General features: G+C 51.2%; 1 protein-coding gene across 7 annotated transcripts in view; it reads right to left on the reverse strand.

Moving 5' to 3' along the window:
* CPLX2 (complexin 2) overlaps positions 1 to 22705 on the reverse strand; it is an 86471-nt gene that overhangs the window by 7203 nt on the left and 56563 nt on the right. Inside the window, exon 1 of one of the 7 annotated variants that reach the window (XM_011990164.1) lies at positions 11576 to 11711. The exons of 3 other annotated variants lie outside the window; for them this stretch is intronic. The gene's annotated coding sequence lies outside the window, so the exon portion shown is untranslated. Of the gene's footprint in view, positions 1 to 165; positions 430 to 987; positions 1829 to 11575; positions 11712 to 22705 lie in introns of those variants that run through there. 3 more of the 7 variants (XM_011990160.1, XM_011990163.1, XM_011990167.1) reach the window with 3 other exon arrangements.

The following is a 22705-nucleotide window of genomic DNA, read 5'->3' on the forward strand; positions in this document are numbered from 1 at the left end:
GAAGCCTATGTCTGTTCTCCCCTTACAGGCTTGGGTAAGGAAGGCCCCTCCTTTAGGGCTGAGTTCCATGTTTAGCACTGTGTTGGGCCGTCAGCTTATACACATCTTGGGGGAGGGGAGGCCGGGGGTGGGGAGGGATGCTGCTGTAGCACCAGGTTTCCCTGCCTTCAGTGCGCAGGGGACCCAGGGCGCGCCTTCAGCTTCCTTGCCCTCTCCGACTCCCTCCGAGCCCGTCCCAGCCCAAGCACCGGCTCAGGCTCGACCATCTGAGCCCCTGGAGGTTTTCGGGACTGGGCCCTGCCATCTGACAAGCCGACTCGGGCACCTGCAGTGGTTGTCCTTATGGCTGTTTTTCTGTTTTTATGGCTCAAGTCTGGGCTATATTCACCGCAACTCAATTCAACACTCATTTGCTTCTGGCAGGGGACTGTACGCCAAAGGCAGTGGCAGAGACAGGGGACGTCATTCCACCCCCTCCCCCCGCCCCGTCCCCACCCCGTGGCCCGGGATGGGAGAAGCATGGGGGAGGGGAGGGGCAGCGGAGGATGGGAGGAGGTAGGGAGCCGGCCCCGGCTGAAAAGCGGAAGTGGCCGGGGGTTCCCGTTTCCCCGCCAGAAGAGAGGACAGGAACCCCGGCGTCCCTCTCTCGGACCCCCGCGGAGACCCATCCCCCCGGCAACTCTGCCTTGGAGCTCCCGGTGGGCCACAGAGAGCGCCCCTTCCCCCAACACACATAGCTCCAACCCCAAGACCCGGCCCGGTTTCAAACTTTGCTGAGGGAGGGGGCAGATTGAGGCGGACGAGAGCGAGAGCACAGGAGGGGTCGTTCCCGAAGACTCCAGGCGGCGGACTTACGCTGCCCAAGCCGCTTCTCCTCCCGTGAAGGGACAAATAGTCCCCTTGGTCCCCCATCCCCAGTCGACGTTTACGTTCTCCTCCCCTGCACCTGCGGTCTGTCCGCCCCCTTGCCGCCGCCCTCTGACTCACTCCGGGAGCACGAACTGTACCCCTCGGGGGCGACCTCCTCCTCCTGGGCGAAGCGTGCTCCGGCGGGCTTCGGGTTAAGCACAGCCAGAAGTAGCTTAGATCGACGTCCCCCACCCCCGCGAGCTCAAAGTTGTTCTCTGGGTTCAGACTTGAGTCTCCGCCGCAGCCGGGGCGGTCCTGGCTCCAGGACCCCGGCCCTTCGGGCTCTACCTGGAGTCTCCGGCTAGGGCCCACGCCTCCCGTTAGTTCGCAGCCAGCCGCCTGCTCGCGGCCCCTCGCAGGGAGCTGTCCTTTCAGCACCATGGAGAGCGCGTCCGCGAGTGTTCCCTCTACCGCCTCTCAGTCCCCATCCGGCGCCCAGGCAGCCTTGGGGAGCTGTCCCCCCGAAAGCCGTGCTCCCCAGATTCCCGAGTTGCCCCAAGGCCTCGAGGCGAGAACCGGGACCCTGTTGCCCACAGCCCGGCTCCGCCCTCCCGGCCCTCGGCCAGCACCGACCTGGCGGTCCCTGCAACCGTCTGAGCCTCTGCAGGGCTCCGGCCCGACTCCACGAGGTGGTTCCTTCTGCTATTCCAGCTCCCGCCGCCGCGTGCAACTCCGCCAGGCGAGCTGGGGCCGCGGCTTCTGCCGCGGGCGGCTGCCGAAGGCGCCCTCCAATCACGCCCCTCAGCCGGGCCCTGACGTTCTACCGCTCCCCTTCCAGATGGGAAATTCAAATCTCTCTCTCTCTCTCTCTCTCTCTCTCTCTCTCTCTCTCTCACCCCTCTGTCTCTCTCTCCTCTCTCTCTCTCTCCCCTGTCTCTCTCTCCTCTCTCTCTCTCCCCTGTCTCTCTCTCCTCTCTCTCTCTCCCCGTCTCTCTCTCCTCTCTCTCTCTCCCTCCCTCCCTCCCCCGTCGTTCCTTCCTTCTCTCCCTCTCTCCCTCCCTCCTCCCTCCCGTCTCCTTCTCCCTCCATTCCTCCCCCTCTTTTCTCGCTCCCCTCCCCTCTCTCCTCCACCTTACACTGTTCTCCTCCCCCTCGCAGACGCCCCTGCCGTCTCCCTGCAGCCAGACATCCTGGCCACAGCTCCAGGCCCACAAGCTTTCTGCTCCTGAGGAGTGGTGGGGGCAGGGGGTGGAGGATGGGCTCTTTAAAGCAAAGCTCAAAGTTCGCCTCCTTGGGAAAGCCCTCCTTGGTTTCTCCAGGCAGAGTGGTCGCACCTCTTGGGGTTCCTGCGACTCTGAGACAAGCCCTTGCCTCAGCGACTCCCGTTCCACCTGTTAGCTTGCCTCTTGCCTGTGAGCAGCTCCAGGACTGGACCTTGGCCGGATCATCTTTACAGCCCCTCCCCCCAGCACAGTGCCCAGCCACAGGAGCACTCAGGAAACACTGATGGAGCCTGTGGGCAAGACCCTCGCAGTGGGTCAGCACCCAGTGAGAGAAGACTGATGCAAAACTGCAGTGGACCTTAGGCAAGCCACTCACCAATCCCTCTGAGATCTGATATCCTGTGAAGAATAAGGACTCCTCTGGCAAAATTTATTCGAGAAGGCCATTTCTTTTCCTCCTATGCCCAAGAAAGTAAAAGGACTTCCAAGAGGCAGGACAACATCTGCTACCATCCCCAGCCTTTTCTCTTCCCCTGGCACTCATTTTTTTTTGTTTTATTACTCTCTCTTAATGAGCCTCTTTATTCTGCCTGCCATCTTTCGGCTCCCAATTGCTCCCTTTAATCAGGCCCGATGTGTAGGAAAATGGTTTCAGAGAGGAGGGGCCTTGCACAAGGCCTTTGAAAGATCTGCAGGAGTTTCTACATCCGTCAGAGTATGTCAGAGTGGAGATGGCTTCTCCTTCTAAGGGGATGGCCTCCTTCCAAGGAAGGGGCAACAAGAGTTGCAGAAATATGATTTCGTTCCAATAAGGGGGAGCTTATCCCTTCACACACGATCACAGCAAAGGCCTTATTCATTCCAATGAGGGGGAGCTTATCCCTTCACACACGATCACAGCCAAGGCCTTAAAGCAGGAGACCCCGCCCCCCACAAGTCAGAGGCCACTGGTGAACCTGGTGAACTGGTGAACCTGGCCACTGGTGAACGAGAGGCCTTGTCACCTGGAGAATCACCTTCTGAAGCCTATGTCTGTTCTCCCCTTACAGGCTTGGGTAAGGAAGGCCCCTCCTTTAGGGCTGAGTTCCATGTTTAGCACTGTGTTGGGCCGTCAGCATAGAATGCTTATTCTTTATTTTTCTTCCCTTTCCTAGGGCAGATACTAAGAGGGGGATGGCAGTGGCAGGGAGGCTCTTTGATTAGAGTGACTTAGACTTTCCACTAATGCCTGAGGGGAGTTCTGGGCAGGGAGATCTGACATCATGTCATTTCGAGTGCACAGTCCTCCTCATCCCCTCTTTCCTCATGTGCTTCAAGAACATGCTTAGTAAATGGGACCTGGCTGCCAGCACTCTGGTTACAACTGAGGTTTTTCCACAACTGGTGTTGCTTTTGACATGGACACAACTGAACTGGGCTACAAATCCAGTTGAGGTTTAGGGAAAATACTGAGCTCAGTTCTGGACACCACACTTTAAGATGGACTTTGACAAACTTGAGTATGTCAAGCTCGAGAAGGGGCTAGTCTGGTGGTGGGCACCTGGAAAACAGGTCAAATGAGGGCAGGTTGAAGGATTTGAGGATCTTTCACCTGGAAGAAAGAACACTGAGGGGGCATTAACCCTTGAAGGGCTGGCAATTCCTGCTTAATTTATAATTCCCCCGCTTAGTAACGTGCCTGGCAAAGTAGGTGCTAAGGAAGTGCTTGAATGGATGAATAACTGTTGCAGGGGAAGAGTAGTACTATTGCTTTTTCTATTGCTGGCGATAGAATTAGGGCAATGGGGGAAAGGTAAAGGAAGCAGGCAGAAGCTCTGAGAGGAAGAACCTGCTCTCCAGAGGAGCTGTCCAGCCACAGCATGGACTGCCCCATGTGGGGTTATGGGTTCTCTACATCTGGAAGATGGCACGTGGGTGGGAGGCTGGTCCAGCTGATGGCTAAAGCCCCCTTTGAGCCCAAGCATCTCTGAGTCTATAAAAAAACTGCCTAAGCTGACATGAACTGTATCTCACTGCAGAAAATCTTACTGATGAATAGGAAGACAGCTCAGCCACATTTTGGTGACTTCATTTTATTAAGCAATAAGGGGTAAATCATGACACTTTAGCCATTAAAGAAAGGTGATGAAGAGATGAGTACCTGCTTCCTATTCAGTGTTACCAGCCTTGACATGCTTCCCAAATGACCTATTATTGAAAAAGTTGCTGAATATCATAAGCATTTCCTAATGATTAAAATACCACTACTAATAGTGAATATTTGAGCTTTCATTATGTCTCAGGTGTTAACTTTGGTGCTTTATAGGATTTACATGTTCTCATTTAATTTACACAAGCGCTTATGTTCAAGATGGGAAAGTTGAGGCCCAGGGAGATAAAATGAATCTTTGGCAGAGCCAGCATTCCAGACCAGGCTTGCCTGACACTGAGTTCTGTGGTCCTTCCAGCACGTGGGGCTGCCTCTCTCCTGACACATCCCACAGCCTATGGAAATGTAACTTTTGCTCTGCAGATATTTTTTTACATTGGCATTTATAGTCTTCCCTGTTCTCCAGTTTCTCACTGAAAGAAAAAAAAAAAAAAACTGCCAGGAAATCACACCCAGATCAGGGTCCTCATGTCATGTGGGTTGCCAGCATTTCCTTCATCTCCTGCATCTCTAATCCAGCGGGAGTGCAAACAGGCCCAGCCGCAGGTTCTTGCCGAGCCTGCTCTGTAGACAGCTTCTAAGAGTCACCTGGTAAAATATAGATGTGGCTCTGCTTTAGGTGACTTATCCTGGCTGGAGCTGAATTTCCACTTTTATTTATGAGCCCTGGGGGCAGGAGGAGGGGCTCAGATTTGAACAGATTTGTAAGATGTTATGTATATGCCTTGAATGTTCAGTAGGAAGCCAATCAAGGGAGCTAATGTTAGTACTTTGTGTGAGGATCGAGGAACAATGTGTGAGGAATGACAACTGTCATAGACCATAAATGTGGTGATCAGTGAGAGAGCTTGCATAAGGCTTCCGTCCAAAGGTCAGCCCATTTCTTCCCTGCAATTGCCTCAGCCCAGAGGGCATCCTGGATGCCATGTGGGAAGTGAGGGGGTGTCTAGGAAATGCCAGGCACCAGCTCTGATCTGGAGCTCGCTGGCTGGTTCTGAGCTTGCTGGGAGTTACGTTGGTGGGTGCAGGGAGACATTCAAATGCTCCAGACACTGGCTTCACATCCTGTCATTCTAGCATGAGCCTGGAGGGGCAGAGTTGGTCTTGGTTTGGGAGGTTGGCCATGTGCCCGAGGAAACAGAACTGCGGGGGTGGTACACAGAGAGGGGCTCTAGGCCACCTTGCTCATCTGATGAGTGCCTTCCCTCTTGTCACTGACAATGGCTGGGTGCCATCAGTGTGAGGGCCCCAGTGTACCTCCTTCAACATGGAATGGCATGGTGTGAAGGCAAACCCATAAGTGTGCAATGGTGTATTTGAGTGCCCAGCAGTGTGGGACTGTGCAGGTGGGAGAGTGGTAGCACTCATGTGCAGTGACACAGGCACTGTGTGTCATCATTAATGTGTGGCAGGGCAGGCGTGGGTCTGTGACTCTCAGTGTGTGGTGGTGTTTCCCTCCCGATGGGATGTGACTCCTGTGTCAGTGTGTTGTTGGTGTGTGATGGTATAGACCTACGTGGAGTGTTGTTAGAGCAGAATAAGTCAATGGCATTGTTTGGGCATTTGGCTGTAAGGCAAGAGTACTACCTAGAGCTGTGCAGGTTGTGTACTGCACAACCACAGAGGGCACCATTTACACAGACTGTGCCAGACACAAAGGCTCTGGGGACATGTCACCATTTCTGTATATTGGTGTATGTCTAAGTGTTGCTGTCAACCAGAAATGCTCCAGGTGATAGGATGTTACCATCAGTATGAAATGGTGTAGTCCTGTGTAACCATCAGTGGTAAGGTTGCAGATATGAGTGTCCTACAGTGGGCTGGAACATGTATCACTGCGATTGTGTAGGGCAGTAAGGGTGTGTGTGTACAGCCAGGAGTGTGTCATTACCACTGGGCAGGTATGCAGGCAAAATGCGTCACAGATAGTGACTGACCCCTCCTTGTCTATTCTGCCCCCACCAGAGACACCCTCATTAATTCAACTTGCTGGCTCCTATCCCACCTGGGAAACTGCAGAAGCCCCAGCACCCTTCATTCTTATTTTATTTTTTTTAGATACAGAGTCTTGTTCTGTTGCCCAGGCTGGAGTGCAGTGGTACAATCATAGCTCACTGCAGCCCTGAAGTCCTGAGTTCAAGTGATCCATCTCAGCCTCTTGAGTAGCTGGGACTACATGGGTGCACTACCAAGCCTGCCGATTTTTATTTTTTATTTTCTATGGAGACAAGGTCTCACTATGTTGCCCAGGCTAGTCTTGAACTCCTGGCCTCAAGCAATCTTGTCTTAGCCTCCCAAAGCTCTGGGATTGCAGGCAGGAGCCATGGTACCTGGATTCATTCTTCACTTTTCTCAGAAAGAGGGTACCAGGCTCAACATATGAACTCTGACTCATTGGTGGTGCATGGAGTCCATGTGGAAATTCCCTGGGTGAGCCCCTCCCTATCCCAAAGCCTGGCCCCTAACTCAGAGCCTCTCTCCCAGCCCAGCATCTGCCCAGCAGCTCCTCAGAGGTCCTCTGCCAGCCTTCATCCTGTCCCACCCTCCCGGATTCAGGCACTCATTAGCATGTCAAAGCAGTTGTCTCCCAGCCCACACTGTACCCCTGGATATGCGCACATGGTTAGCTCCCCTCATCCTGTGCTTTCCTGAAACCTTGCATTTTCATGTCTGCACACCAGTCTGCAGTCTTCTTGCCCCCATCCTATCAAAGGAAGAATATTTTGGTAATAAATCTTTCCTCTCTTGCCTCTGGTTCTTTTTCCAGCCCTCATTTATGACTTCTGTCTCCTCTCCTCTCACTCTTTGAGATGTGTTTGGACATCCCCGTGCATCAAGAACTCTTCTCTGATGGCCTGTCCCTAGAGCCAGCCAATGACCCCAGACAAGCATCCTCATTTCTGAGTCTCAGCTCTGGACTTGCCCAGGCACAATCTGTGGAGCATCAGAGTTTGCTTTCCCTGCTCTCGAGAGGGTCCCCTTCCTGAGTGTCTGTCCACCCTCAGGATGCTTGGTCCCTTTTCCTCTCCACCTGCAAAACCCATGCTCAGAAAGACAGTTTTTACACGTTAGAGTCTTCTCCTTAGCCACAGGGAAATAGAATAACAGAGTTGCAGGATACCAGAATCATGCAAAAGACCATTTTAGAATCACATTTAGAATCACAGAATTATAGGCTCCCTACAACACTATATGTCAAAGAGTAGCCCACTCCTACTCAGAACCACTGGAGTGGGGGACTTGTTAAAAAATTGCAGATTATTGTGCTTCATCCCACATGGCGCAAACCCAAATCTCTGACACAGAAGCCCAGGAATTTGCATCTTTTGCCCAGCTCCGCAAGTGTTTCTGACACATCGACTGGTTGAAAAACCCTTGCCCTGGGTCACTAGAGTCAGAGAATCATAAGATCCTGGACCCTCATCTTACAGAAAAACTGGATCATGGAACCACAGAATATTTTAGGATTCATGGAAGCTTCAAATCAACCAATTATACACATTCACTCACAACTTTAGAATCTTAAATTCTAAGAATCTCAGTGTCAAGAATTGTGAAGTTGGAAGTGACCCTGGAGTGTGATTTTGTTCTCGTTCTAGGAGGAATTTTTAGTTTCCAGCCTTCCTGTTCCTTTTGGAATGGAAAGCTTTTTCCCTTGTCCCTTGAACGACTGCCTCTATGGTGTCGCCTACATTTGTGAAGATAGATGTTCTTTCCATCTTGGTACAGAGGCAGTCGGCAGAACCCCTGCATTATATGGAGTGAGTGAGCTTTCTGGAAATGACTTCTACTTTCCATTTAGAACCAGCACACTCTGGCCCACAAAACAGATCTTGCTTGTTGATAAAAATGAATTCAAAAGGACATTATTCCTGTTTTGTTAAAGCAAGGATATTGGTGGAACATGGACAACAGAGGTTAATAAGCTTATGGGGCCTCTGGTTGAGGAAATGAAAGAGAGAGAGAGTGCCGAGGGGCAGTGGAATGCTACTGGAGATTAATAGACGAGTGTGTGTGTGTGTGTGTGTGTGTACACGCGTGTGCGTATGTGGTTGGGGGAGGGTTGGATGAAGGGAGGCAAGAAGACATACATTAAAAAAATCAGTGATGAAAAGATAACTTTCTGGTCATCTAACCCAGTGTCCTCAATTTACAGATGGGGAGACAGAGGGTAAGAAAGGGGAAAGGACTTTCTCAAGGTCGCATAACAAGTTAATGAAACTTCTCACTCTAGGTAAGTACTCTTTTTTAGGTATAACTCAGCACCCAGCTCCACATGTCCTAAACACCTCCAGTGTGCCAAGCATTGCTTTAGGGACGTTACGGATGCCAACCCTTTAAGCCGTCTGACAACCCTATGTAGCAGGCATTTTTCACTCACTCATTCTCTTATCTAACATATACAGAGGTCCTGCAGCACCCCAGGAGTTCTCCCAGGCAAAGGTGTACCAGAAGTTTCAGAGTTTCTCTCCCCCACTTCGTTCCACAGTGAGAGATGCAAATGCTTCACTGAGAGCTAACACACGGACCCGTTCACACTCTCCAGATCCTTTCAGATCCGAGACTCTGTGATTCGAAGCACTCAGAAGCAAGCGGGAGACAGATGCCCGCAAACAGTCAATGACCATACAACATGTTAAGTGCTGTCTTAGTGAAGAGGGAACTCTGACGAGGAGAATCAAACACACACAGCTTGCAAGCCAGATGGAATTGGAGGCTTAAAGCAGGGAAGGGGCAGGGGTGGCTGGCACCCCCTGCTCCTGACGCATGAAAGCTCTGGGGCCATCCAAGTCATCTCAGAGGTTTCATGGTGGTGGAAGCCATGGGCACTGGCCACGTAAAGACAGGGAGTTAAATCTCACTAATCCTCTGCCCCTTCCCGTGTGACCCTAGTGTGTGGCTTTTCCCTGAGACTGTGTCCCCACTGATGAAATCGGGGAGTGATTTCTACCTGCCAGGGTGGTTGTGTGGCTCTAATCAAACAGTGCTTAGGAAACAGTAGCATAGCCTCAGCAAGTATTAATTCCCTCTTTCTCTCCAACACCCAGGCAAGGCACAGCATTCTCTTCTGGAGTTCAGGGCAGAGTGACCACTAGACAAAACCTCCTTTTATGGTCTGCTTGGTCAGAGAACTCCGCCTCATACTCTCCCTGCATGTATTTCAGTTGGAATGCGAAAGAAACGAATTTAAAGCTTAGAGGAAAATGGGGGAGATGGTTCTTCTTTTTACCCCTTTTCTTGGCTCCCTCCCTTCCTCTCCTGCATACGAGGGCCTAGGATATTTGGGTCCCCCAAAATGGGAACTGTGTGAAGAAAGTCCAGAAGGGACTTAGACTTCAGGCCCAAGAAGAGGAGGAATTTTCCACCCACAAATTTAAAAATGGCTGCTCTGGGCCACTCAACCTCCAGTTGTTTCTTCCTGGTAGAAAAACAAAATAAAACAAAACCCCCTTTTATTTGGCAAACAAGCAAAGGATTGGGGAAGTCTTGGGAAGATGAAGGCAGGGAAAAGCTTAAAGGGCAGAAGAGGAAGGGATTTTCAACAACTGAGCCTCTCATGGGGAAAGGTGATTCATAATCTTTATCTGATTTAATCCCCAGTCCCTCGCCTCCGTTACCTTAAATATCATTACCTCCGCTTTATATTCAGAGAGGGATATTCAGACTCAGAGAGGTTAAGCCCTTGTTCAGGGTAACACAGCCAAGAAGCAGGAGCAACAGCATCTGAACCTGGTGTGTCTCTCCAGGTGGCCACATTTCCTGAGGGAGATTGGGGGCTTTCTAGAAGCCGAGCCTGGGTCTGCAGCTTCGAGGCAACTAGTTCCAGAGTTTGGGTATCCTGCTAGGGCACCCTATATGGAGACCTCGCCACGGGCTGGTCCTTGATGGGGCTGGGTGTTCTAGGTCTCAAGGTGACCAAAAGTGATGGAGCTGTAGGTCAGGGCTCAGAGCTGTGCCCTAAGGACTTACATAAGAAATTCTCTCTGGGGCAGGCCTTTGCTCACTTCCAATCAGCTTGGCTCAGCCCTGTTCTCACCAGCAGCCTTGGACCACGGCTCCTGCCTCTGCTCTTGTCCTCTTTACTTTCTAACTGGCTTCCAGACCGGTAGGAGAATCAGAGCTTTCTAAAACACAGATCTGACTGCATCACTCTTCTCCTTAAAACACGCCGTGGTCACAGTCTTTTGGCCAACTCCTCCCTCGTGTGGCGTCGGCTTCAGAGGAGCCCACCTGTGTATTTCATCTGGACCCATGCGTGGTGGATCACATGACCTGGGCTGGACTGATGAGCACATCTGGTCCCCCCGGCCCCAGAGACCAGCTGAGGGTACATGAGCACAGAGGGCCAGAGAGACTCCAATCTGGGTTTTCTACTTTTACCTCTTCCCTTTTTTTCTTGTTTAAAGCCACTTTAAGGATCCAAAAGGATCCTAACTAATACAAAATCCTTTAATGTCTTCCCATTGCCTTCAGGATAAAGTCCAAGCCCTTTAAACTGGCCTTGAAGGCCCTTGGTGATCAGACTCTGACTGCTTTCTGCAGTCTCATAGTAGCCACTTGTGCCCCATCAACACCAAATGATTTACAGTTCTTGGACACGCCACAACCTCAACCATGTTTCTGAACTTTTGCCCGTGCTGTTTGCTCTGGGTAGAATGCCTTTGTCTACTCTGTGTGCTTGACAAACCTTTGCTTTGACCATTACGGCACAGCTAGAGCATTAAAAAAAAAAAAAAATCTAACTTGGGAAACAGGATGGAACCAGGGTTTCTTTCATGCACCCAGGTGGACCCCTTCATTGTGGCACTAAGCTTTATACTTAAGGTTGCTTTCTTGGCTGACTTCCGTACTGGATTGTGAGCCCTTGGAGGATGGGACTCACTGAAGAGGAGGGAGTCCTTTACTTAGCAAACACATACTGAGCATCTACTGTATGCCAGAGGCTCTTCCTGTTGCTGGGGATACATGGTGAGAAAATACACAAATTTCTGTCTCTTCTAGTAGGAGAAGTGGGCACTGCTTGAGCAAACACACCCAGGGGCAGGGCGCTTTCAGCAGGTGCTGGGCTATGACAGAATAAGACAGGGGCATGCCGGCTACATGTCTCTGGGCTCAGAGCCCAGAGAAGGACCAGCCCCAAAACAGGCCCTCAGGAAGTGGCTGTTTAATGAATGATTAAGGAACATGCCCAGACACCCAGGTGGCCCTCTGCTTTCCTTTATGACTGTTACTCAGGACTCTACCAAAACCTCTTTGTTAGTGACTGACTTGGTCCCAGTTTCCAGCCTACACCCCCTCTTGAGGGGGTCACGGTTACATAAATGACATTGGGGTGCGTCTGTGCAACACTCACCTTTCCTGGTGGGAGCTGAACAGAGCAACATTCTCTTTGACTTCACAAGGTCACTCTGTCCCCACCTGGGTCCAGTGTCTGGAAGCCGCCGTGCTCCCATGCCTGACTTTAATCAGTGCTCTCCCCGCCTCCAGCTTTCTAGCCTTCCCTCTGCCATCTCCCTTCTAGGCCTGTTGCCAGCCCTTTGATCCTCTCTGTGACTCTCCACAGGGCCTTTGTCTGGATCCATTAAGGCGGTGAAGCGTCACCCTGCTTGGGTCACTCCTGTGCTCAAAGGCCTCAGATGACTCACCATTACCTGCAGCATCAAGTCCAAACCCACTAGGGCCCCTCTTGAGCTGACTTCTGCTTCCTTTGTCAACCTGTTTACCTCAACTCTTCTCCCACACAGCGCTCCCTGCTGCAGAGCCCTCCACACCTCTGGGGTGCCCTTTTCCCCCTATCTTTGATTGTCTCCTGCTGCTGGATCCTAAGCTGCTTGAGGGCAAGGGCATGCCTTGCTCATCCCTGAATCCCCAACATCAAGCCCAAGGCTTTTTTGATTGTGGATGGTCAGTGGATATTTCCAGAGGTAGAACACATGCCTGGCATTGCCCCACCTGCTTGGGGTTGAAATAACTTGCCTTGGCCCACGGCCTTTGAGGTCCCATCTCAGGGGCAGGATTTGCAGACTGAGGCCACTTTCTGGACCACAGAGCGTAATAATAGCTGTTTAAATCTTGCACTTGCCCCTTCTGAAGCCTTTTTTTTTTTTTTGTATTTCTTACCCACACATATAACCCCATGATTTCCTTCCGTGCTCTCGCCCTATCACCATGGCATTTTGTCATTGGGATGTTTCTGGTGTAATTTGCTGTGGTGATAATACATTTTTGACCTGTCTGGTGTTGCCTGGAGTTCCTCTATTCTCCACCCTCAGTCTTTGTGGTTTGGGTGGGGCTGACTCTATGTCCTACTGCCATGGGTGGGCATTAGATCCATAGCCAGCTAATTAGAGTGCTGGGTAGCCACCTGGCCATGGTGATTGGCTCTAGGATGGCAAGTGACACAAGCTAAGCCAATGAGAGTCAGCCCTGGGACTTTAGCTGGAACCAATAGGAAAGCGACTCCCTCCCTCCCTCCCTCCCTCCCTTCCTTCCTTCCTTCCTCTCTCTCTTTCTTCTCCCCTTGTTTCTCTCTCTCTCTTTCTTTTCTCTTTCTTTCTCTCTGTCTCTCTTTCTTTCTCTTTCTTTCTTTCTCTCTCTTTCTCTCTCTCTTTCTTTCTTTCTCTCTCTCTCTCTCTTTCTCTTTCTTTCTTTCTTTCTTTCTTTCTTTCTTTCTTTCTTTCTTTCTTTCTTTCTTTCTTTCTTTCTTTCTTTCTTTCTTTCTGTCTTTCTCGACAGAAGCTGGAGAGCAATTGCACAATCATGGCTCACTGCCACCTCAACCTCCTGGGCTCAAGAGATCCTCTGCTTCAGCATCCCCAGTAGCTGGGGCTACAGGCTGGTCTTGAACTCCTGGGCTCAAGTGATCCTCCTGCCTTGGCCTCCCAATGTGCTGCGATTATAGGCATGAGCCACAGTGCCTGACCAAAAGGAGCCTCCAGGGCTGGCCGAATGTGGGACTGAGCAACTGGTGACTGGTTTGCCACCGCCTGGGGAGGGCCTGCCCGAGGGTGATGCCAATGCAGAGAGCACACAGCTGAGAGAAGGGCAGGAGGAAAATTCCTGATGACAGTGTTTGACAGGTCCTGATGTGCCTTGAAGCTTCCTCTGCTCATGCACTTTTCAGTTATGTGAGCCAATAAATGCTGCCGTTTTCCTTCAGTTGCTCTGAATTAGGTTTCTGTCTTGGCCACCTGGAAGGGACCTGCTGGAATCTGTAACTTTGGAGCTGTGTGTCCCCTCCTTAAGAAAACTTCTTATCAGGCAGGTCCCAATCCTGGGAAGCCCTACCATTTAATATTCTCACATTCAAGAAGAAGCTGATCTTCCTTTGTCTCTAAGCTGCGTCTTGACCTACTACAAGCTGGTCCCCATGGTCACGTTGACTGAAAGGGAGGGAACTCACAACGGTGGTGCTTGCTCAAAGATTTGCCAAAGTCCAAACATTCACATCCACAGATCCCAGTTCATATCTCCACACCTCCTCAAAGATGCACATATTTTAGGCCAACAAATCTGCAATTTCACCCTTGAGTGGCATCGGCATTCTTGGGTGGGTGCCATCTGTTCCTGGCAATTTGTCTGCATCTAGTTTGTCAACTGGAGTTGGAACATTTGCCTGCAGGAGCAGTGCCTTTGGTGCCCTTACTTCCAAGAGACCATTTTGGAGCAGGGATTTCCCTGAGGTCCTCCTCAGTTGGGACTGGGGCTGAGGCTTCCTCAGATCTTCTGGATATCTCTTTTTCATCTCAGAGCTGTGATCATCAAGCATCTTGACAGTTCTTTATCTGGCCTCTTTCCATCTGATGCATTTGAAAGTCCTCTGACTCTTGGTCCCACAGGCCTTCCCAAGGTGACTTTCAGGGTGTTTTCAGACTGTGTAATTTCAACGCCTCTCTGCCCTAGCTACGCCTCCTGATTCCAAGTCATCAAGTTTTAAATGTTTTCCCAAAGATGCTTTTTTCTTTGCAATAGGCTCTCAGATGTGTCTCCTTAGCTTGTTGGTTTTGCTTTGTTTTGTTTTGGTTCCCACCGTGATGGTCAGACCATGCCAGGCTGTAATTGGAGGAGGGACACTGTGTGCTCGGTTAGTGAGGCTCATGGAGCCTCCATCATCTTATGATGCCATCAGAACATGTGGCTTCTGTGGTAGCAAGAGGGAGCTATGTGTTCTCAAGGTTTTCCTGCTGGAAAGTGATCCTTCAGGCTATCTTGTTTCTTTCTCCAGTTCTGCCCTTTCCCTTCCCCTGCTGCCCTGTGCCCAGGAGGCTGCCCCACATAGACCAATCAACAGGCTCCCTTGGTCTTCGGCTTTCTTGGGTTTTATCAAAGAGGTACTGGCAGGGATTTGAGGCAAGGAAAAGAGCACAATCAGAGTGTCTCTCGGCTGAAGGTGGAGGCTTTTTTGCATTTCGCAGCTGGTGCCTATAACTTCACAAGTTCCTTCCATGCTTTGGCCTCATCACTGTGTCATTTTGTCACTGGGATGTTTTTGGTGTAATTTATTGTGTACATTTCCTGCTTGTACCCTCTCTAAGCTTGACAACTGCTCCTTCCTTGCCCCTCAGGTTGGAGATGGTAATGGCTCCCCACTGACACTGGTCCCCGGGAGCTGTGCCATCCTTGTGGGACCTGTTCACCCTGCCCATGCCTTGAGGTAGCTCTCCTCAAATGGGCCTGATGCAGTGGTCCATGCTCCCTGCCAGGATCCTCGTGGATTCACCGATAGCCATTTTCTGCTCCCCATTCGTTGGCCAGGCCTAGTGCCTTGGGCCTGCCAGCTGCAAGGGGCTGGGAAGGGTGGAGTCGCCTGTGTTCAGAAGAGGGGTAAGCAGGTATGGGTGTGCTCTGGTCATCTCCACCACAGGCACCAGCTCACGACTCCCAGTCCTCAGTATTGAGCACTTTGGGGCTCCAGGAGGGTCCCTCCAAAGGCGTTCTCTCACCTCCTATTATGTACTGTTCTTCAGAGCTCTTTCTCCCCGGGGAATGGCAGGAAGGGTCATTGGGGTTGTATCCAGACTTTGCCAGGCCCTCACTGTGTGACTTTGGGCAAGTCAGCTTTCCTCTTTGAGCCTAAGTTTCCTCATTTGCAACGTGGGATATTGACACTTTCCTTGCAGGCACATTGCTGGGCTGAGACAGTGTATGCACAGGCCCTGGCGCTGGGAGGCACACAGCTACCAGCAGCTGGAATCAACCGTCATGCCCATGTCTGGCAGAAACCAGCACCTTCGTGCTCACTTAACCCTGCTCCCTGAGCACTGCTCTGGGCCAGCCATGTCTCCGAGCTGGAATACAGGGGGAATAAGGCAGAGGAAGAGCCTGCCTAATGGGGTGTTTCTGGTGGGAGTGGACAGGCAATTAACAGGTACAATGGCTCCCAACTTACAATGGCTCAGCTTATGATTTTTTTTGAGTTTATAGTGGTGTGACAGCAATACACATTCAGTAGAATCCATATCTCAGGTACCGTTACAACCACTCTGTTTTCCACTTTCAGTACAACATTCAATAAATTACATGATATATCCAACGCTTTATTATAAAGTAGCTTTGTGGTAGTTGACTTTGCACAACTAGGCTAATGTAAGTGTCCGAGCATGTTTAAGGTAGACTAGGTTCAGCTGTGATGCTCAGTAGGTTCAGCGTATTAAATGCATTTTCAAATTACAATATTTTCATCTTACGATGGGTTTATTGGGACATAAACCCACTGTAAGTCAAGGAGCATCTGTGAATGGAAAGATAATTCAGAGTGGTGAGTGCACTGCAGAAATAAAGCCAGTTGATATGAGAAAGAAAGACAGAGCAGGGATGTCCCAGTAAGGCTCCTAGAGGTGACATCTGAGCCTGACCTGAAAAATCGGATGAGGCCCATGCTGAAGATCTAGGGCAGAAAGTATGGCCTGAAGGATGCTCCCCTGAGCTGGGAGTGAGCTCAGCTTGTTCCCGGGACGGAATGGAGCCCAGGTGGCAGGGAATGTAATAGGAACTGAGTCCCAGGTTGTTTGGGACCTCATCAGCCTTGGTGAGAGGCCTGGATGCTCAGACTGAGATGGGGGCCATTTGGAGGTTGTAAGAAGCAGGTAGAATCCACCGTGAGTCCCTAGTTCAGTTCTTGAGTCCCCAGTTCTAAATTCTCTGACTGTGTTTGTCAGCTCAGTTTCCTTAGTGAATTGCCAGTTTTGGAGAACCAAGGTCCACAGTGAAGGATCCAGGCAGGTTCCTTCCTCACTTCTGGGAAAGCCGAGGCCCACAGTCCCTGGGTCAGGCTCTGGTCCTACTGATGAAGACAACAGCCACCCAATCACACCCCAGCTGGTCCTCCCCACCCTCCACCTTCCTGAGAACCCGCTGTGCGCAGGCCGTGCACATTTGCCACGTCCTTTCATCGGCCCACTCTTGGTGAGAGGCTGCCATCGTCATCTCTGTCTGTAGATGAGGAAACTGAGGCCTCAGTCTCTCCCGCTCCCTCCTCACCTCAGGACAGCTCCCTCTCGCATGCCGCAGCCCACACGGCATCCTGTAAATAACTGCATGTTCCCAACACCTCTCCTCCTTCTCCTTGGAAACCTGCTCTGGCTTTCCACTTGGACTGCTGGGTTGTCAGATTCCCCGGCTTGGCTCCGTGCGGAGCATGGCGGGAGCTCAGATATTGCATTTGAAAGCCTGGGGCTGGGCTCCAGCTCAGCCATTCACTAGCTGGGTGACTGTAGGCAAGTCACTGCACCTCTCTGAGCCTCAGTTTCCTCATCAGAAGTGCAGGGTGCAAAAACTCATGTCTGTAATGAAGATTGGATGAGGACTGTACAGAAGTCTCAGCTGAATGTGGGGCACACAGTTGGGTGCTTAACGAAAATGGATTTACATGAGCTTTATTTATATGACCTCATTTCAGCCCCACAACCACCTTATGAGGTAAGTACTATTGTTATGCCCATTTTACAGAGCAGGAGAGAGGCAGAGAGCGGTCAGGAAACTTGCCAAGGTCACACAACTAGAAGGTGCTATACCAGGGTTGCATCTAGGCTGTCTGGTCCCAGAATTTGCTTTCTGAACCTCTCTGTCCTTCTGAAACCAAGATGTCTGAATGGGAGATGAGGCTCACTCCATGGCTGGATGCAGGATGAGGTGGCACTGAGGGATTATTCCTCACTGTCCATGGTCACCCTGTGTCTCTGTGTGGTTGCTATGGTAGACGCAGGTTGTCCTATTTTCTCTGGTAGCCTTTCTTCCATATAGAACCTTAATATTCCCTTGGGGAGCCACTCGTTCCCATTCTCTGGCCATGTGGTTTGGATGGAATTGAATCTTCTTTCCCTCAAGCTCTAGAGATTGGCATGGAACCCAGGCCTAGGATTTAGGGATGAACATGTGATCCAAGATGGTCCAGTGAGACTCAATCCTGGGGCTTGTCCTGGAAATATTAGAAAACCTCTCTTTCTGTTGGAATTGCTGAGGTGGGAAAGCCTGAGCCTGGAGCTGCAGGGTCACAGTGTGGAAAGAGCCTGCCCCAAAGGAAAGCCACGTCAGAAGAGGCGCTAATAGACAGAGAGAGACTGAACCTCAGTCACATTTTGTGAGCTCCTGGATCAAGCCCTTCCTGAAATCCACAGATCTACCCTTGAATTTTTCAGTTACATAAACAAATACAACTCCTTTGGCCTTAAACCATTTACATTTGTTTTTCTACCACTTGCATCTAAAATAGGATTGACTGGTAATGTGCTAAGTAGTTCACGTTTGTTATTTCACTTAATCCGGTGGGGTACTTACATTGTGATCATTATGCAGATGAAGGAACTAGGGCCAAGAGAGGTGTGTTATATTGGCCAAGAGGTCACAGCTAGCACGTGGTAGAGCTGGGATTAGACTCCACACATTTCGACTCTGGACTGAACTTCAACTGCTCTGCCTTATGGTAGAAGCCAGATGTCACCCTTAAATACCGTGTGTAACGTCTACTCTCCAGCTCTCATCCAGCTGCTCTCCCCGCCGACTGTCATGCCCTTTAATCCCCACTTCCTCAGGAAAGAAGCTTTGCTGGCTACACCCTCAGACTAAGCTCTGTTTTCTGGTAGACATTTTATGGCCTAATATAATTTTTCTTCTGAGCTCCACTGAACTTCAATAATTATTTGTTCCGGGCTTATCTCTTCTGCTGGGTGGGAGCCCCTAGGGGCAGAGATGACGTCTGTCTGGCCATAGTTGCAGCCCTGATGCCTTGGCACGGCGCCTGGCCCGCGGTGGGCACCTGGTAAATGTTTGTGGAATAAATGGATTGTGTAGTCTTTTCATTCCCACTGTGGCGCTGGATCACGGTACACCTGTTTGACTGCAGAGTTGTATCGCTCTGACACTGCACAATTCGCCCTGGCTCTGCTGTCTCGTAGGCTGCTGTGATCTTGGGATGTTTACTTATCTTTGTGTACATATTTATGCTTTTCCTTCTTAACAGTGAGTTCTTTGAAGATAGGGCAGTGTCTCTGACCCCGCATCCCTTGAGTAGTGGTAATAACAGTAGTAATAGCAATACAAATGGTACGCTGATCATGAGTGCTTACCACCTGCCAGACACAGTTCTAAGGCTTTGACATGCGTTGCTTCCTTTCATCCTTACATCAAACTGTACTACATGTAGCATTATGACCCCATTACACTGAGGGGCAAACTGAGGCTCAGAAAGGTGATGTGGACTCTTTGTGCCTCCCCAGTTTGAGTTTGGATTCTGTGTCATGCAGTCAAGACTCCTTGCTTTCCCAGTGACTTTATGGAGGAAACCTAGGCTGGGATGGAAGGCAGCAAGGGTGGCAGCAAGGCTGGGGTCAGCAGGGAGCTTTAAGACTGATCCAGCAAATGAAGGCCTGGCTGTCCCCGGTCAAAAGGAAAAGAGTTCTCACTGTGGAAGATAAAAGGAGAAAAGAGCTGGTCAAAGGAAGGAGGAGCTGTGAGAAGCGGGGGCCTCAGGACAAGGACACGTGGGTAGGGGCTCAGGGGTGCTGGGGACAGGGCACCAGGGATGCAGCTGGAGAGCCTGGGCTTCTACCTAGCCTCAGCACTCTTTGGCTCTGTGATCTGCAGCAAGGCACTGTGCCTTTCTGAGCCCACTTTGCCAGGCTGATGCCAGGCTTGAGATAACACCTGGGAATTGCTAGCCAGTGCCTGCCATGGAGGAACAGGTACCATGAATGGGGTGCCAAGGGCGAGGGGTGCTGCAAGCTCTTCATCCGCATGAACTCAGGGAGCCTCTCAACAGACCTAGGAAGCTGGCATCGCAACAATCGCGCTCCACAGAGGGGGAAGCTGGGGAGGGAAGCACAGCCGCTCGCTCGAGGCCATCAGTCATCAGAGGCCGCTGAGCTCTGTGCTCTGGCTGTGTGGTTCCAGAACCGCCCTTTCCTACTGCGTCACAAGAAGGGCTTGAATTTGGATGTCCATGAGAGAAGGGGCCGGTGCAGACAGTTGCTGACTTTGTACCATCTCCCCTTATGGGTTCAAGTTGCTATTTTCATCATTTACCTGCGAGAGGCTCTGCCCCTTCTCCCCAGCGCATCTCAGGGCACAGTAGACAGATATTTGGCAGCAAGCCTGTGGGAGCCTGTGCTGGAACCGGGGCTCAGAGACAAATAAGACCTGGTGCCCAGCTTGTTCAGCAGGTGAGCGGGTGGGACTGAGGCCTGGAGCTCCAGACAGCCGCTGTACAACCCTGAAAGACGAGAGGCCAGGCAGCTCTGTGAGGAGGGGCGCTGGGGCCCGTTTCTCAGGGGTCTTGCCAGCTGTTTCTAGGGGCACCGTGTGAGGCTGGTGCCAGGGCTGGCCCAGAAGTGAGGAGCCAGCGTGTCCCCGGCTTGGCTGGTGGAGTAGCACCTCTGTGGTATTTGCCACGTCTCCAAAACACCTGTGCCATTTACTTAACATTTCTCTCATTTCATTCACTTGCAGAAATAAAACCCTTCATTGCATTTATTTAAAAAAGAAGCCTCACATGGGCACTTTAGACCAGAAAACTAGTATCACTTGCTATTAACAGAAGGTAACAATGCACATAAATGCAGTGAAAAGGAAACCTGTGTACTGTCTCACTCGGTGTGAGGCCCTCAGTCTAAGGCTAGCCCTCTGGTCATGGACAGGGAGGGGGCTAACATTAGAGAGTGTTGAGGACGTACTGAGACTTCCTCACAGACACAACGGAAGTGTTGTAGGAGAACTGAAAAACCAGAATCAATTCCTCAGTATAGGACTTGCTATCCAGAGTGGTACCCACAGAACCACGTACAGTCACGGAGATGCTGATGCTTCCTTGGGTTTGGAAAACACCTGGAGACACCTTCACCTGCCCGCCCTGCTTTCTCTGGGGTCAGCCTCACTTCCTATCCCACCTAGCTGGTTCTCGGCCTCAGCTCTTCCAGTACCAGGGAGGCGAAGGAGCTTTCTGCTCAGCTGCTGGATGCGGAAGACCCCAGGTTGAACCTGCGTTTCTTGTAGCCAAAAGGGAAGAAGACACTTTGTCTCTCTGATCCTCAGTTTCCCTATCCAGAAAAAGGCCACAGCAATCCCCTTTTCCAGGGCTGTTTGGAAGATTAACTGAGATGCAGTGTGTGCATGTATGTACCTTTGCACAGTGCCTGGCACAGAAAGCAAGAACTCCAGCCCTTGGGGGCTGATCATGTCAAACTGAGAGACTGTTGGAAGCCACCTCTGCCGCAATTCCATTTTCTCTTTTGCAGGCTCTTTCTTTCTCCCAAGACAGTTCAACGGCTATGGGCTCAAATCTTCTCTCCTCCATCCCTCCAGAGGCAGGTCAACTCTCGAAACCTCGGTTTGCTCATCGTTAAAATGGGAATAATAGAATCCCCTCAACAAGTTACTGTTTGGGCAAGAAACAGTAACTTCACCAATGGCTGCCATTGGTGAAGTTTCGTATTCCCGTAAGGACTTATTTTTATTGTTCGTAACCACCTGGGGTTGGAAGGCTATCAGAGTGTTCCTGGGGTTGGACTGCCTACCCTCAGGGGAAATTATCTGAGTTTGAGCCCACGCGAAAGACTTCCTGAGTCCCTGACAGGCTGCGCGCTGAGGTTTCTGTCATTGAGGGGAATATTGTGGGCTCCAGCTGGGGCAGCTTCTGTTTTTAGCTGGAATCATTGCTGTTCAGCCCCCTGTGTAGAAAAAAGAAACACGGTGCAGAAATAGCCCGTCCCAGGGGCTGCCCAAGAGAAGGGCTTATTTTGACTCAGGATGCTGCAGAAGCTGTGGCAGGCTTGTCAAAATACATCTGCCTCTTCTCGAGCAGCCCACGGATCCCCACGCTCAAGCCAGGACCAAAGCGTGGCTGCCAGATGCACACATCTGGAACCTAGTCCCCGGGAGCTGAGGACAGCCCCGGCATTGATTCCAGCAATAATCGCCTCCTAAACCCTGGGGGGGTCAAAAGCAGATATCCTGTGCCAGTGGCACGAAGAAGCCCACCTTGGCCTTGAGACTCGTCTTGGTGGCCCCCGTGGCTGGCATAAGGCTTAGTGGGGCCTGGTGTGTGGATGAGGGAGCTTCCGCAGCCATTCCCTCTGTGGGCCTTGCAGAGCACCCCGCAGTGGAAGTTATTACACCCATTTCACAGGTGGGAAAACTGAGGTCTGGACCATGAAGTGATTTCTTGTGGGGGAATCTCCCTCCAGTCATGTGTTTCTTCTCCACACCCTTTTCAGCACCTCAAGCTGCACGTGCCTCTGCCTGGGATGCCCTTTCTCCTTGTGTGACTGTTTATGACCCAGAACACACGGTATCTGCTCTGGGCAGTCAGCCCCAGCCTCACTGGGCCTTTGTGCAGTCTTCACCATGGCCCTCATTTCCACGTCAGTGTCCTGACACTTCAACCTGGCCCCGGCCGGACCTGACAGCTGTTTACTCGAGGAATGAATGAATGGTGCTGGTGTGTTTCATTAAGCGGCTCCCCAGCTCAAACCAAAGGGGGCCACCTTTCAACCTGAGGGTACCTTTGAAGAGACAAGAAAGTGAGCTTTGTCTCTTGTATGGTATAGCCACCTGTCCACAGGCTCCTCACACGCAAGATGCCCCGAGCCACACTTGTTCATCTCCCACCAGAACTGTCTCAGGCAGCGGCTCTACCATCTCTGTGGTTCCTCAAGCTCAAATCCCTGGTCTGCTTGGATGCCAAGTCTGGACTACTCACCCCAAGGGACTCTTGTCCCTCTGCCCCTACCACCTCCCTCCTGCCTCTGGTTCCTCGGGCCTTCCCAGCCCCACTGTGCACCACATGCAGCCTCTTAGTTGTGTCTCTGCCTCAGCCTGGCTCCCTCAGCCCCGTCGTCACTCCCACCCTCACCTGGTTCTGACTCCCGCCTCCTCTGTGAGCTCAGCTCTGAACACATCGCTCTGCCCCTGCTCAGCAATTCCCCCTTTCTATGGTGGCATTTTTCAAAGTGGATCTTGCAGATATTAGTGGGGGTTCTGGGAATGAGGGTGC

This window comes from Mandrillus leucophaeus, unplaced genomic scaffold (assembly GCF_000951045.1).
Source record: "Mandrillus leucophaeus isolate KB7577 unplaced genomic scaffold, Mleu.le_1.0 Scaffold372, whole genome shotgun sequence".
Classification (NCBI taxonomy): domain Eukaryota; kingdom Metazoa; phylum Chordata; class Mammalia; order Primates; family Cercopithecidae; genus Mandrillus; species Mandrillus leucophaeus.